Source organism: Thermobia domestica, chromosome 2 (assembly GCF_964235325.1).
Source record: "Thermobia domestica chromosome 2, izTheDome1.hap1.1, whole genome shotgun sequence".
Classification (NCBI taxonomy): domain Eukaryota; kingdom Metazoa; phylum Arthropoda; class Insecta; order Zygentoma; family Lepismatidae; genus Thermobia; species Thermobia domestica.
The window spans coordinates 357,988,079-358,004,275 of record NC_137455.1 but is presented as its reverse complement, the minus strand read 5'-3'; the positions used below and the strand labels follow the sequence as shown (position 1 = coordinate 358,004,275).

Sequence of the window (16,197 nt, the reverse complement as noted above, 5' to 3'; positions counted from 1 at the left end):
AGATTATACTGTAATAAATCTACTATGTTATTCGATCTTATCCACCTCGTAGTATCTGCGAACGTAATGAACTTGGCTTAATCAGGTGACGTGAAAAGAAGAAAATTTATAGTTGCAGAGTAATATCGCAAATATAAACTCAATGCGTATATTTAAGTTGTATCAATTCTGCAAACAGTTATTCTGTTATGTGATTAACTGGAAAATATCCGGAATCATTTGCTATATGACCACTATTTGTATCGTCAGGCCGGATGATCAGTTAGTATGTCCGATTACTATTAAATGTATAGCCACAAAGTGAAAATACAATCCATCCTTTTTCCACAACACACTCTACTCACACAATATTCTAACGTAATGGTTAGTGTACTAAATATTTATCATTATATAAACACAATCAATATCTCGTAGTAAAATTTACAACCGGGCACATATACACATGGGCGTCCTATTATTTATTCACTCTCACTACAATATATATATATATATATATATATATATATATATATATATATATATATATATATATATATATATATATATATATATATATATGATTAATATTATCATTGCTCACTTATATATTTATTCATTTTCCTATGACATCTATTTATTTCCAAACACCCTATACTCTACAATTACGCCCAAGACTGTACAAAACAGTCTTATATATTAAAATCAACAGATCATTGTAATACACTAATCAATACGCGTGAGCTTGTATAAACTGATATCAGATTCTTTTAAAACAAACCATAGTATATTTCACTTTATGGCTTCGAATTATTCTGGATGCAACGAAAACTCAATATCATTAACTACATGCAATTATATTTTGGAAAATGTCAACAATGCGATCGTTCACAGAAAGCAACGGAGAGAGACAATTTGAAACCACAGCCTGACACCAAAATAAAGCAATATAGACAAACTTCAGGTTAAGGGAAAATCAAAGTTTACTATTATTAATAATTCGATTACTGGACTATATAAATGACTGTGCTTTTTATAAACGTTCATTTATAATGTAAATCGTCTAAATACCTATTCATATGGGCCAGAACTAATATTTACTCATCAATAATTGCAAAAAAGGGTAATTTTCATGTTGACCAGAACGTTAAGTTTCGGAGTAACAAAAACCTAGCGGCAAATAGTTCTCAACCCGACACGAGATGGCATTCATAGTACGAAAACTAACTTTGCACTATTAAATAAATTTTGTACTCTGTCATGGATAACTATGAGCAATTTACTAAGTAATTACGGTACAGTGTTATTATGAATTCGCGTTGCAAATTGATTTATCCATTTAAACTGACCACAATTGATGACTAATTAAACAATACACTGTCCGTAAATAAATTAATTATACTTTCACTCATATATTACTTCTATTATCAACGTACTAAATTACACACACATACATGCTGCATTCCACATAAACTAAAAAAACAAATATAAATACATATCACTACACATGTTAAATCATCTTATCACACAGTTCAACTATACGTAAATAAAAGAAATTTCTGAACTTCACCATCCTAAACCGGCTCTATGCACTATGAAAAAAAATGGAATAATCAGAGCCCAATGGCCCTACTACTAATTAAGCCATGGTTTTCCAATTACAGAATTACTTTCAATGCCCCGGAAAGGACATTGAAACCACTGATGGTAAGAGTCCCTTTCCTGAAGGGAGAAGAAGCCTTTTTGATTCTTTATTTAGCCCATAATGTGTTGGAAGCTTTGATCAACTCAGTAAGAAGGGACAGTCCCTGTTCTAACTTACACGGACATTATAGTAATAAATTCAACTACGAAGAAATCTACACCTACCACCATATTAATAAAAATAAGAAATCACATTTACTACATATACAAAGCTATGTAAGGACAGGCCTATCATAACCTAACAGGAAAATTTTGAGGATAACGGGAGTTATCGAGAGAAAACACTAATCTTCAAACTGGTTTTGAAAATATCACAAACTACGATGAATCCTGTCCATCACTATTAACATTTACGAACATGGCGTCACTTGGGTTGAAGTCCATATCTCACTGTTTGTTGACTGTTTTCACTGCAGAAGTTTACTGTTCAACACGTCTTTCTGTTTCCAACGAGTCTATTTAACTAATTTATACATTGTTACCTGATTTCTGGTGCTTACTACTTGAGAAAACCGAAATATTCTTGGAGCAAACAAACGTGGTGTTACTTGATGCTTTTCCACGTAGAAAATGACAAGAAGCGCGCCTTAATACTAGAACATCGGAAATAGTTCCAATCAGAACAAATAGTTTTAGCGGCACAAAATATAAAGCGAATAGAAAATAGTAAAAGCTGGATGAAACCGGATTTTGGGAGGATATGGGCATCTCAGAGGGACAAAGGGGATCTAAATTATTCTGCCAAATATCAGATTGGTGGATAGTTTCAAGAATTTCTGTTCAATTGCGGGCCTATGTTTTCGTATAGCATTAAAATGTATAATTTCAATACTCATCCATTTGAAATGCCCATATACAGGGTTTACATTAAAATAATGTATAAATAAAGATATTATTCCCCGCAATATAATTCCTACTAGATTTTTCAGAAGCTTCCACATTGATTTTGATTTAAGTAAAGAACAAATGAATTTACTACAAGGACCGAAAATTTTGTATTAAAAATTTACAGTACGCGGTGTGTTCGGAAAGTATTGGGTCCCTCCAAACAAACATTTCATTACCTTAACTGTAATGGCACATTACAATTTATCTATTTTGAAAGTTTTTAACTTTGGAAGGAGGCGTTTTCTGCCCCCACGTTCTGTATTTTAACTAACCTCCTTTTTTTCTTTTCTTCTTTTGAGAACTCTAACAAGATGAGGCTACAATTGATGGACGGTATCAAAACAGCAAAATCGTACATGAGAACGTGGTGTCAGAACGTGAGATTAGGTGAAGCTCGTGGAATATGGAAGCTTCTAAGTTACGAAAGAGACCTGCTAATAATGGCAGAATACCTGTGATGATGATGATATACCACGAGGTGAGTTAGAAATATAATGAGACTGGCAACTCTCTGTACGAACCGACAACGCTAAGTGAACTTTTGCCGTACACAGAGTAGGAGTTCGAACTTCCTCCAGTTGGTGTGCAATTGTTGAAGTGAAGTTTTGTTTGTGAGTTGAGCTAGACCGGCAAAAGTTTGAGCAAAATTTTCCCAACAAACGTTGTGTAAAGTTTGGCGAATCCGCTACTGTGACTTATGAAAAGTTACAAAGGGACTCGACTAGATATACGCAGGTCAGTACTACCATTTTTGCTCTAGGAAAAACTTTAAAATTGCAACGGTATTATTAGTGTCCACTAAATGCATGTTCCTAATGCACCCATTTTTTTTAAATGAAACCAAGACAAATTTTAATATATGACGTAAAATACATTTACATTATAGTAATTTTCTTTCTCTTATCACAAAACTGCATCAAGCAAATGTTTTGTTTTGAACGCAGACTTACTAGAGTCGACAACTAAATTATTCTCTATCCCAAACTCACTTGCCAACGCTAGAGGAGGAATTTATTTAAAAATATCAAAATCGAGTAACTATTCGTATTATAGAAAACTGAAGATCCCCCAGGAAACCCCACCACATACTGTTCACCATAACCTAACATGACTCGGGATTGAACCAGGGAGATCAGGCACTAGAGGTAAGCGCTCTACCACAGATTTTGTCATAGGTCTCTAAGGTCATTTCAGGTTTTGTTTGGTGACAAAAGTATATTAAAAACATAATAGTTTCACGTATTTCATTAGTATATTACTATACTATTGCTCAAAATGTATGTGTCTCAAACTCAATGGATTTCTTGAGCCATGAATCCTTTAAATGATGAAATTGCCCCCTCCTTCAGTGAAGTGGTTGGGTGCCAAAGACCATCTGTGCTTAAATTGGCGTGAGAAAACATGTCTAGATCTAGAGGGTCTTTAGGTTTGAGTCCCGCTCAAAAAATAAAGGTTATTGGACATAAGTACTTCATATAGTTGTAAAATGTATAAGAATTGTAGAGATTTTAATTGTGAATCTTGAACTGTGAGAAAATGGCTAGATTGTTATGTGGATCACGCAGACCCGTATCCAGGGGCGGTCTAGAGGGACGGGGCCCCTAAATTTTTGCGGGCCCCCATAAAAGTTTCAAGGTAGGCTTGCAAATGAACTATAATATAGTGATGAAATATAATATTTTTGGATCGGGCTCCCTCCTAACTTCAGCCCCCCCCCCTACATTTTTGGGCTGGCTACCGGCCTGCGCAGACAGAAAGTTATTTGGGATTAATGCCAGGACTGGATGACGCACAGAGCCCAAGATTGAGCTCTGGTTGAAAAAGTACTGAACCAGGGCCGTGACTTGGGGGCAGGGGACCAACTGCCCCTCAGGGAAACTCCCCCGCCGTTGAGGAGGGCCCATTTTAAGACAAAATTTTCTTACTCCATATACGATACGAACATAAAATTGTAAATGATGCATCAAGCAGGTTCACTACATTACAAAAACAAAACATCACACAAAAGGTAAATGAAACAAGAATGAGTCGTGGGCCCATTTCGGTAAAAATAATAATAATAATAATAATAATAATAATAATATGTGTTTGTCCACCACAAAGTCCACACGGCGCGAGCTGGGATCAAACGAGGGACTCCAAGCACCGGAGGTGAACGCTCTACCACTGAACCACCGCGCCCCCTAGCTCGCATATAAATGTTATAACTTCTTTCTGTACTCAACTCATTCGTTTTTCAAATGTATGTTACCGTTGTTTTCCAGGCTTACTATTGTATTTCCCATTGCCCTTCAAATAATAAAGTGAATTTACGTTTATGACTGACTTTCTCATATCTTCCATTGCTAACCCGCATATGCATTGGCATTGGAATCTAACGCGCAGAGAAACTACATTTTTTTTCTGTGAAAGATTAATATATTAACATATGTGATACAGAGTTTGTAAAAGGAAGATTTTCAATACGTATACAAAACTTCATACTTTTCTGAATGATTTATCCGAGATGTAGTTTGACAATTGTATAGAAATTACCTTCAAGATGATCTAATCTAACTACAATTTATCTTAACATGTATTTTACTCTTATTAAAATTCTTGGTTAAAAAAAAAATTAGCATCCTTACAATAAGAAGTACGTAACAAATTCTAAATTACCTGATAGAGAAGTGTGGGCATACTGATCCTAGATGGTCCTAATCGTTGCTTGGAAAGAGTGACCATGTATTTCTTGTTTTAAAAATTGAATGCTGCAATACAAAATCTTGTCTTGAAAAGTAATAAAATACGAAACTTATCACTGCGTTTTTAGTTACCTATTGTTCCTTCTTTCAGTGAAGAACAACGGAAGTTTTTTTTGTGTGTGTGTGTGGATTTATTATTTTTCTTTTTTTCGGGAATTTAAAAACACTGTTTTCTTACACGTTTCTAGGAAAATCATTAATATGAAGAGTTATTACTCTTTTATGTCTTCCGTGTGATAAAAGTAGTAAACACGAGAACAAGCTCCGCTGAACGGGTCGTGCATTTTATCTATGAGAATTCATGAGAATGTGACACTGTTAGGAAGGAATGTAATATTTGCTTACATAAAGAATATGGTATATAAATATGTTTCTTACACAACCCTTTTGAGATGCCATTACTGTTGCGAAATAAGAAAATCAGAAATGGTGAATGGTGAATGGTGAAATTTTCACATAATTTTATAATATATAATAGTAACCTAAAATCATATGGATAACAAGATTGAGGGGCCTAACATGAATGAGACCAAGTTTCTTGAATAAATACGTCACTTGTTTAATGTTGCACTTGATTAATATTATAGGGAGCTGGCTTTAATGCGAGGCTGAGGAATTCAGAGTTGATTGACAGGTTCCCCACCCCCCGTCACCAAGAAACGGTCACTCGACGGTCCTGGGTAGGGTTGCCAGTTCGTTGTCAAAAAATTCAGCTAATACTCACTTAATTCAAAGAGTTTATGTAATTATGCAATCCCTTTCGAAGATCCCTGTATACGTGGACACACGCAAATTAGGCTGTGATCAAGTGCGCCCATCAGGGGGGGGCAAAGGTGGACGCTCCCCCCCTAAGAGGAAATTGTACTTGGGAATATCGAAACCCCAATAGAATTTTTACATTAGTTACATCAAAATATGAAGCTATATTTGAAACGTTGCTTATACTTGCCCCCCCTTGGAAACCACAACATGGGCGACCTTGGCTGTGATAACAAATGCTTCAGTTTCTTCTCCCTCGCTTCTTCGTCGCACTGCACTATGGCCTTCCTTATTACTTCTCTAGCTTCGCTGTGTATAGTTTGTCCTCTCTTACGCTGTGAAGCCATTGTTAAATGAATAATAAGCAACAAAACCGCAACCACAACAGCACACAACAAATAACCAACTCACACTAACTCTTCAGAATGACATTCATGTGACAATTTTTTAACCTGGCAACGTTGACATATAGAAGGAGGGTAAGGGAATATTGCAAGAGTCAGGAAGAAAAATTGTTGAAATTTCCCCCCTTTACCTCAGCCCCCGCTGGCAAACAAGCTAGCTCCCTACAAAATACTTGCATCGTTACTGAGATCAGAGATAAGCAAAACGGAGTATGTATTTTAAATCATACAAAGTAGATCATAGCCTAAACCAGTGGTCACCAAACTTTTTGACTCACCACACGTTTTACTGAACGCCCATGACACTTGTTTATTATTTATACAGGGAGTTCATAAAATCCTGCAGGGAAGTAAAACTCTATAACTTAAAAACTACGTAATGTATTAACAAACACTTTTTGGTGTACTTACAGAAAGGCACAAAGTTTTGTTTCAGCTAGTTACGGTTCATCGCCAAACCTCCAATTGTGCACCATTCACGTCCAAACACTCTTGCAGTCTTTTTGGGAAACCAATAATTGCGTGTTGGCGGTGCTTGTCTGGAATGTTCAAAGTCACATCAGTTATTTTGTTCTTGAGATCGTGCTGATTAGCTGGCTTCTGCGAATACACCTTGGTCTTCACGTGTCCCCACAGTCAGTAATCACAAGGCGACAAGTCTGGTGATCTTGCAGGTCAATGTGTGGGTCCTCTTCGACCAATCCATCTCTCCTTAAATTGTTCGTTAAGAAACTGTCGAATTTGAAGGGCATAGTGCGTCGGTGCCCCATCCTGTTGCATATGGGCCTCATTAAGAATGCCTAACCTAGTAAGTTCTGGCAAAAGGAATGTTTGTAGCATGTTCATATAATTGTTACCATTTACCGTCTCTTCCTCGATGAAAAAACGACCGATAATGTGGTCCATTGAAGCAGCATGCCACACATTGACTTTGAGACTACCCCGCTTGTGCTCCTCGAATTCACATGGATTTTCTACCCCCCCCCAAAAAAAAAATCGGCAGTTGTGCCTGTTCACTTTTCCCGACACATGAAATGTGGATTCATCTGAAAACAGAAATCGAGACAGAAGTTCACCATCTTCTTGTAAGCGGGTAAGCATTGATTCACAGAATTCCATTCTCATGTCACAGTCTTCCTCTATCAGCTCGTGCACAATTTTTAACTTATAGAGCCGACCTTCAAATTCTTGCGTATGATCTTGTGTAACGTTGACTTCGGTATTCCCAGTTCCAATGACCTACGTTGAAGCGACTTCATTGGGCTCCTGGCTATGCTGTCCTGCAACGTGTGAATCACATCGTCATTCCTTCCTGGCCTTCCATTGCGTGGTAAATCTGACGCACTTCCCGTTTCTTTGAACTTCTCGTACCACCTCTTGATACTTGTTTCTGCTGGGGGTGTTTTCCCATACGTTGTTTGGAACTTTCTCCGCACTGAAATGCAAGGTTTTAATTTCGCAAACCACAAAACACATTGTGCCTTTTCTTTAATAGACGCCATCTTAAGTCACATGATTAATAGCGCAAACGTCATAGAGCATTGTAGCCAGCATCGAGCACTGTGGCCGGAACAAAACTTTAAACTTCCCTTCTTCCAACCCCCAAAATTTATACACTTAAAGGTAACGGTTTCCAAGTTATAGAGTTTTACTTTCCTGCAGGACTTTATGGACTCCCTGTAATAACGTAAGTTATAACGGTGTATGATTGTAACTTTCTATATAATAGTTATCCTATGTAATACTGAGAATATGCAACACCCCCTATGGGAATGTGCAATACACCAATTGGAAACCATCGGTCTAAACTGCGTATACTCTAGATGATGAATTTGTTAATATTAAATTTCAGGTTACTTTATGTTTGTCCCATCATAAGACCTTATCGCACTACAAATCTCAACAATAATTTCCATATAATTGACTTCCATCGTAAATTCACAGTTAGTCCTTACTTCGCCAATATTATATCAAAACTCAATTTTGGTTAAGAAGGAAACCATTAGCACTTAACTTCACACAACAACAAACTTCACAAACATATTTTACGTGAAGAATACTTCGTTTTAAACTTCCATCCTTTCCTAAGCTAGGAGCTTATTTCCTCTTTCAAGATTTAATCCATGAAAAACTTTTATTCTCTGCAACATCCCTTTATTCGTTTTGAAAAAAATAAAATAAAAACTAACCTACAGCCGTATTTTAAAATTAATTATTTGAAAAAAATAATGAAAACTAACCTACAGGTGTTATTATTGGGCGTCTTGAGCCAGGGAAGGGACCCCCTTAAGTGTCTTTGATGGTAGTTGTACTTGATTTTTACGATTGTGGACGTTACTAGTAAGCATAAACTCTGATTTGCACCATAGACAACCTTGTATAACAGAAGGAGCTTATCTTAACAAACATTAATTTATGCTAGTGTTACTCAAACTTTTTCCTCGGCGTACCCCGTGCTAGTACGTGATTAAAACTTTAATGTACCCCCTGCGATAGGCTTTCTCTCAGGGAAGGGCTACTAAACATGTTTCTGATAATTATTAACCCAGTCATGGTTCGAGAAACTATTATCTAAGCTGAGATGAAGATAGGCCACAGTTTCTAATATGGAGGTTACTGAATCGTTATAAAATACACAAGATTATTTACGCGACTGATTAGTTTGTTGTTGACTCATCGTGAGGCAAGGCTGAGCCACTTTGATTGTATGTGAGGTGAACTGTGGGCAGGAGAATATCATCGCTGCAGGAGATTAATAGCTTGATAGGCCTCCACGGAGATCGATCCAAAATAGTCAGTTTTCTGTGTCTATGATCAAAACATTCATTCAAAAAGTTTATCAAAGGACTGCATTAGTGCAAAAAGAGTTGTGCATATGAATGCTCGATTTTCCTAATATTAACTCAAAGCTTCTTATATTTCAAAATCGAAATGTTTTCACCGGTTGCAATTGATGTTGATGTTACATATTCTTGCTTTTTTTTTTTTTTTCGTTTAGGAACCATGTATCGAGTAGTTGAATTTGAAGGTGATAAAGGCCTTGCTATTGTGAGGGAAGAATGGCTTATTCCTCGGAAAAAAGAAACGTTTTGGCCTCCCTTCAAAATAGCATCGAAATGCAACAGAGCACTGCGGGAGGGCCAGGCTGCGCAAGAAACATGGAATTTATATGCAGTTAAGAACATAAGATATGATACCGGTTAGTAAATCCACTTTAAATAAATAGATTGTCTCAATTTCTGAATAATCTGATGTTTATTTGTGCTTTCGTGTATGTATGGGTTGTTATTTGGTCTAGGAATTAATTCGTGCGGTTGGTACGCACACATTGAAGCTGTAGTACAAACACAAAATACATAAATACTTTAAGAAAAATATTGTCCATCGCTAGCCACCACTTTCGCCCATCTGTCAGGCAATGTACGGATTCCGTGGCGAAAGAAGTCCTCATCCTTGGAAGCGATCCAGTCAGAGACCCATGTTTCGATATCTACTGAAGAAGTAAACCGCTGTCCAATCAAATCGTTGTTCATGCAATCGAACAAGTAGTAGTCCGAAGGAGCAACGTCTGGTGAATACGGCGGGTGGGGTAAAACTTCCCATCCGACATTTTCTAAATAGGTTTTGACCGGTTTTGCGACATGTGGGCGAGCGTTATCATGTTGAACAATAAGTTTATCATGTCTGTTCTCCCATTCTGGTCGTGTTCTGGCCAGAGCTTGCTTCAAACGCATTAATTGTCGTCGATAACGTTCTCCATTCATAGTTTCACCCGGTTGCAGCAGCTCATAGTACACCACACCTTTCATATCCCACCATATGCACAGCATAACCTTTGCACAGTGAATATCTCGTTTTGGTTGTGATGGACCTGGTTCACCTGGTTTCACCCAGGCCTTTTTTCGTTTAGGGTTCTCGTAATGGATCCACTTCTCATCACCCGTAATAATTCGATGCAGAAACCCTTTCTGCTCTGTCGTTGAAGCAGCAATTCGCAAATGGTTTTTCGTCTTTCAACGTCTCTGTCTTTCAATTCATGTGGAACCCAATGTGACATCTTTTGAATCATTCCCATGGCTTTCAAGCGTTTGGAGACTGTTGTTTGATCAACGCCTAATGCTGCTGCAAGTTGTTCCTGCGTTTGACACGAATCCTGCTCGAGCAATGCTGTCAATTCTTCGTCTTGAAATTTTTTTGGCTGTCCAGCTCGCTCTTGGTCTGCCAAGCCGAAATCACCACTTCTAAACCGTGTAAACCACTTCTGACACGTTCGCTGAGCTAGAGCATGGTCACCATACACTTCCACCAAAATACGATGACTTTCAGTCGCACTTTTCTGCATGTTAAAGTAATGCAGCAGGACACCCCGCAAAAACACTTTATCAGGCACAAATTGCGCCATGTTCACTTAACTACAAACTGGTGTTGTTGACGCTTTAATCCACTGCCCTATACTACGAACGATACGCGATGACAGGGGTTTGCAACACATGTGTGGATACACGGAACTGTGGGACGCTCCGTTCGTTGCGCCATCTCTTGTCCACCCGCACGAATTAATTCCTAGACCAAATATTATTGGATATTCAATTCCTACCAGGTTGGAACTCGCGCCTCATGCACTGTGATGGGGTTCTTGCGTTGTTTCTGCAAAGTTACTTTATATTTATGAAGAGAGCTTCTGTAAGTTGGGTTTGTCAAAGTGTCCCTCCCCTCGTAATAATCTCTACAGGCTTTGTTTACAGGCCATAGACAGAGAAAATATGGTCTGGTGACTAGTGATGTGAGGTGGAAAATTTTCCGCTATATTTTTCCGGAAAATTTTCCGTTCTAAAAAATATCAGTAATCAAGTAACAATTCCTCAGCAATCATGAAATTGATTGAATTCATGTATAGAAATGTTAAAAAGTGAAAGATCGTTTAAAGAATCTGAAAATTTTCATGGCTCAGAAAATTTTCAGTACTATGTAAGAACACGTTAAACAATTTTTCATGAATCGAAATATTTTCTGCCTTATATGGAAAAATTGAAGAACTTTTTATGAGTCGGAAAGTTTTCATCATTTTGAAGCAAGAAGAAAAACAACTTTTTCGTGAATCGGAAAATTTTATTGCTCTGTAGAAGAACAAGTGAGAGGAATTTTCATCACGATGTAGAAACAAGTGGAAAACACTTTTCATAGGCCTGACAATTTTGGATATTATGTGTAGTGATGTTAGGTGGAAAATTTTCCACTATATTTAACTGCACATAGAGCTACAAAATTGAATTTCAGTAGAGGAAAGTTAGTCAGCAACAAATTATAATTTTCCAATTAGCTTTCGGGAACCGGAAAATTTTCTATTTCAAGTTGGGAAATAAAATTTTACAGTATTTCTCCCTCTCTCTCTTGCTCTGCGAGCTCCTTCGTTGCTAAACGGTTAGCATACTCGCCTTTGGCATGGAAAACCTGGCTTCGATTCCCAGTGGGAGCTCATGTAGTTCGGATTCCACGTTAATCAGCTCGTACCATTTTATATAGTCTTGCTGTTGAAAAGGATGTTAAACTGAAAATCAACTCAATTCAAATACTCTCTCTCTCCCTCTGTGTGTGTGTGTGTGTGTGTGTGTATGTAAAGTGCAAGGAACATACCTCGTATTCGTAGAGTATAAATATCCCATTCTATTATTTAAAATTTCAATTTATTAAAAGTCATGAATATTTTCCGATTCATAAAAACATACTCCACTTATTCATTCAATTCATGAAAAATTGTTCCACTTGTTCCTACATCGTACTGAAAATTGTCTAAGCCATGAAAATTTTCAGATTCTTTAAACGATCTTTCACTTTTTAACATTTCTATATATGAATTCAATCAAATTTATGAATACTGACGAATTGTTACTTGATCACTGATATTTGTTAAGGGAAAATTTTCCGGAAAAATATAGAAGAAAATTTTGCACCTTACATCACGACTAAACAACGATGTAGAAATAAGTGGAGTATGTTTTTACGAATCCGAAAACTTTCCGTTTCAAAATTTTTGGGTAAATTTTCATCACTGTACATGACAGACAATTTTTCGATTCATGAAAAATTGTTCCACTTGTTCCTACATCGTACTGAAAATTGTCTAAGAAAAGAAAATTTTCAGATTCTTTAAACGATCTTTCACTTTTTTACATTTCTATATATGAGTTCAATCGATTTTATGAATACTGACGAATTGTTACTTGATCATTGATATTTGTTAAGGAAAAATTTTCCGGAAAAATATGGAAGAAAATTCTCCACCTCACATCACGGTTAAACAGTGATGTAGGAATAAGTGGAGTATGTTTTTACTCAGAAAATTTTCCGTTTCAAAATTTCCCTGGAAATTTTCATCACTGTAGAGGACAGACAATTTTTCGATTCATGAAAAATTGTTCCAGTTGTTCCTACATAGTACTGAAAATTGTCTAAGCCATGAAAATTTTCAGATTCTTTAAACGTTCTTTCACTTTTTAACATTTCTATATATGAATTCAATCAATTTTATGAATACTGACTAATTGTTACTAGATCACTGATATGTGTTAAGAACGGAAAGTTTTCCGGAAAAATATATAAGAAAATTCTTCACCTCACATCCCGGCTAAACAACGATGTAGGAATAAGGGGAGTATGTTTTTACGAATCCGAAAATTTTCCGTTTCAAAATTTCCCGGAAAATTTTCATCACTGTAGAGGATTCATGAAAAATTGTTCCACTTGTTCCTACATAGTACTGAAAATTGTCTAAACCATGAAAATTTTCAGATTCTTTAAACGATCTTTCACTTTTTAACATTTCTATATATGAATTCAATCAATTTTATGAATACTGACGAATTATTACTAGATCACTAATATTTGTTAAGAACGGAAAATTTTCCACCTCACATCTCGACTAAACAACGATGTAGGAACAAGTGGAATATGTTTTTATGAATCGGAAAATTTTCCGGAAAATTATCATCACTGTACATGACAGACAATTTTACGATTCATGAAAAATTGTTCCACTTGTTCCTACATAGTAGTGAAAATTGTCTAAGCCATGAAAATTTTCAGATTCTTTAAACGATCTTTCACTTTTTAACATTTCTATACATGAACTCAATTTTATGAATATTGACGAATTGTTACTTAATCATTGATATTTGTTAAAACGAAAAATTTTCCGGAAAAATATAGAAAATTTTCCACCTCACATCTCAACTAAACAACGATGTAGGAATAAGTGGAGTATATTTTTATGAATCAGAAAATTTTCCGGAAAATTTTCATCACTGTACACGACAGACAATTTTTCGATTCATGAAAAATTGTTCCACTAGTTCCTACATCGTACTACAAACTGTCTGAGCCATGAAAATTTTCAGATTCTTTAAACGATCTTTCACTTTTTAACGTTTCTATATATGAATTCAATCAATTTTAGGAATCCTGACGAATTGTTACTTAATCATTGATCTTTAAGAACGGAAAATTGTCCGGAAAAATAAAGAAGAAAATTTTTCACCTCACATCTCAACTAAACAACGATGTAGGAATAAGTGGACTATGTTTTTATGAATTGGAAAATTTTCCGGATAATTTTTATTGTACAGCACAGATAATTTTTCGATTCATGAAAAATTGTTCCACTGGTTCTTACATCGTACTGAAAATTGTCTGAGCCATGAAAATTTTCAGATTCTTTAAGCGATCTTTCACTTTTTAACGTTTCTATAAATGAATTCAATCAATTTTATGAATACTGACGAATTGTTACTTAATCACTGATCTTTAAGAACGGAAAATTTTCCGGAAAAATATAGAAGAAAATTTTCCACCTCACATCTCGACTAAACAACGATGTAGGAATAAGTGGAGTATGCTTTTATGAATCAGAAAATTTTCAAAATTTTCCGGAAAATTTTCATCACTGCTGGTGACACAGTCCCCAGGTTGCGAAAGACTTACAGTGCTTTGTACAATAATTGTTTCCATTCTTCTTTCGAAGAAGCAAATTGTGAAATACGAAGTGGAAGGGGTAGACCGAGCAATGGTTGGAATAGAAGCGAAAACTCATGTAACTCATGGAATTGTGGGTATCCTGGCTGATTTCCAAACACAGTAAGCTAAGGTTTAGTAAAACCATAATTAATATGTTTAATAGAGTGTCTGCTCTCCACTGTACCCCGTGTTGTACACTCCGCAACAAAAAAATGCGACAGCTAACGCCGTGGGGTTAGGCCACCCAATATACATCTTCTTATCCCATAATAGTTTCAGGTAAAGAGACCCCTTCTCTCTCTCCCTTTCTTCTCTCCCATACTAAAATTAGCTAACAACATGAGCGCAATTCTAATTTCAAACTACATATGTATTATGAGAAGAGGAGAGAAGGAAACGAAAAGAGAGAACAGATAAAAATGTGGAATTCAAACGTAGTAAGAAAAGAACCTAACAATATAAAGTTCCGTTTACAGAAATCCAATAGTAATATAGAAATAACGTTTGTTTTTACATATTTTTTCAGAACTATTCGAACTTTTAAAGGATGCTTTAAACGTTCATTAAGTCATTTTCATAAATGATAGCATACTGAATTTCTAGTAGAACTGTAGATCACCGAGATACATCTAGGATAATGTCAAAAGTTAAATACACATGCTTTGTTTCGCGTGGTTCGATTGCAAATTAGGTAGTGTTCATTGGAAAGTACTCATCCGAAATACATTCTAATAAACCCAGTAGAAAGCGTATGTCTTATCCGCTATTTAAACCTACTAACGCAAACTAAACAAACAAACGAAACTAAAAGAAGAAGAAAGAAAGAGAAAATTGAATGATTGCTATTTTACTGCTAAATTTCTAACAGAAATACCCTATATTAAAAGTTCAAACTGTATCGTAATGAAAAGTTTCAAATGTTCGAAAGGAAAAGTTTATGTCCTTCATAAATGTAGCATGTTTCAAATTTCAACATGAATAAAATACATTGAATTATAGGATGGAAACAAATTTTGTGGCGAATAGTATTAATAAAATTTTCTTTTCAAAGAACCAAAGAGGTTACCATTTTCTAGCATTTTCCGAAGATTTCTCTGTTCCGAACATCCTGCATCGATTTCCTCTCCTGCGGATATAACGTAACTTGCACAGATAGAATGATCACGCTAGAGCTCAAACGGATGATCGTGTCAGTCGAATGATGTTGGTTACGTTACAGAACACCACTGGGTCCAGGATTCAAACTCGTAGTGACACGGTAATTAGAATGAGACTCGGTAACCCAGAGGATAAAAAAGAGATTTTACTTATTCCTTTGCGTTTAAACAGCATTTCTGTCAGAGATGACTAGGACAGGAGATGCTTTCCCCAGAGCACGAAACACACAACCCCGAAGTTCCCAGTTAGTTAATTAGATTTTCTTGCTTCGTTTTAACTTTGGAAAACGCACACACACGTGGAGTGCGTGTGTGTGAGAGAGAGAGAGAGAATGGGGAGAAGTGAAAGATACAAAGTCAAGATAGGGAAACATCAAGAAAGAGAGAGAAAGAGAGGACGACTATAAATATGAAATATACTTATCATTACAGTGTAAGATATAGAACGCACACACTCTTTACTCGAATTAGCTTCAGTGATGCATTGTAAATTCTCCATCAGAATTTGAATCTCTGTTTGCAGCTACTATTTTATGCGAAAAAACCATACTACCT

The 16,197-nt window shown here is 36.1% G+C and overlaps 1 long non-coding RNA gene across 2 annotated transcripts in view; it reads right to left on the bottom strand.

Annotated features, from left to right (window-relative positions):
• Positions 1–5,379, bottom strand: part of LOC145679882 (uncharacterized) — a 32,872-nt gene extending 27,493 nt beyond the window's left edge. For both annotated transcript variants that reach the window (XR_014130598.1, XR_014130597.1), the window contains exon 1: positions 5,227–5,379. This is a non-coding gene — a long non-coding RNA (uncharacterized LOC145679882). The remainder of the gene's footprint in view (positions 1–5,226) is intronic.
• Positions 5,380–16,197: the final 10,818 nt, after the last annotated feature.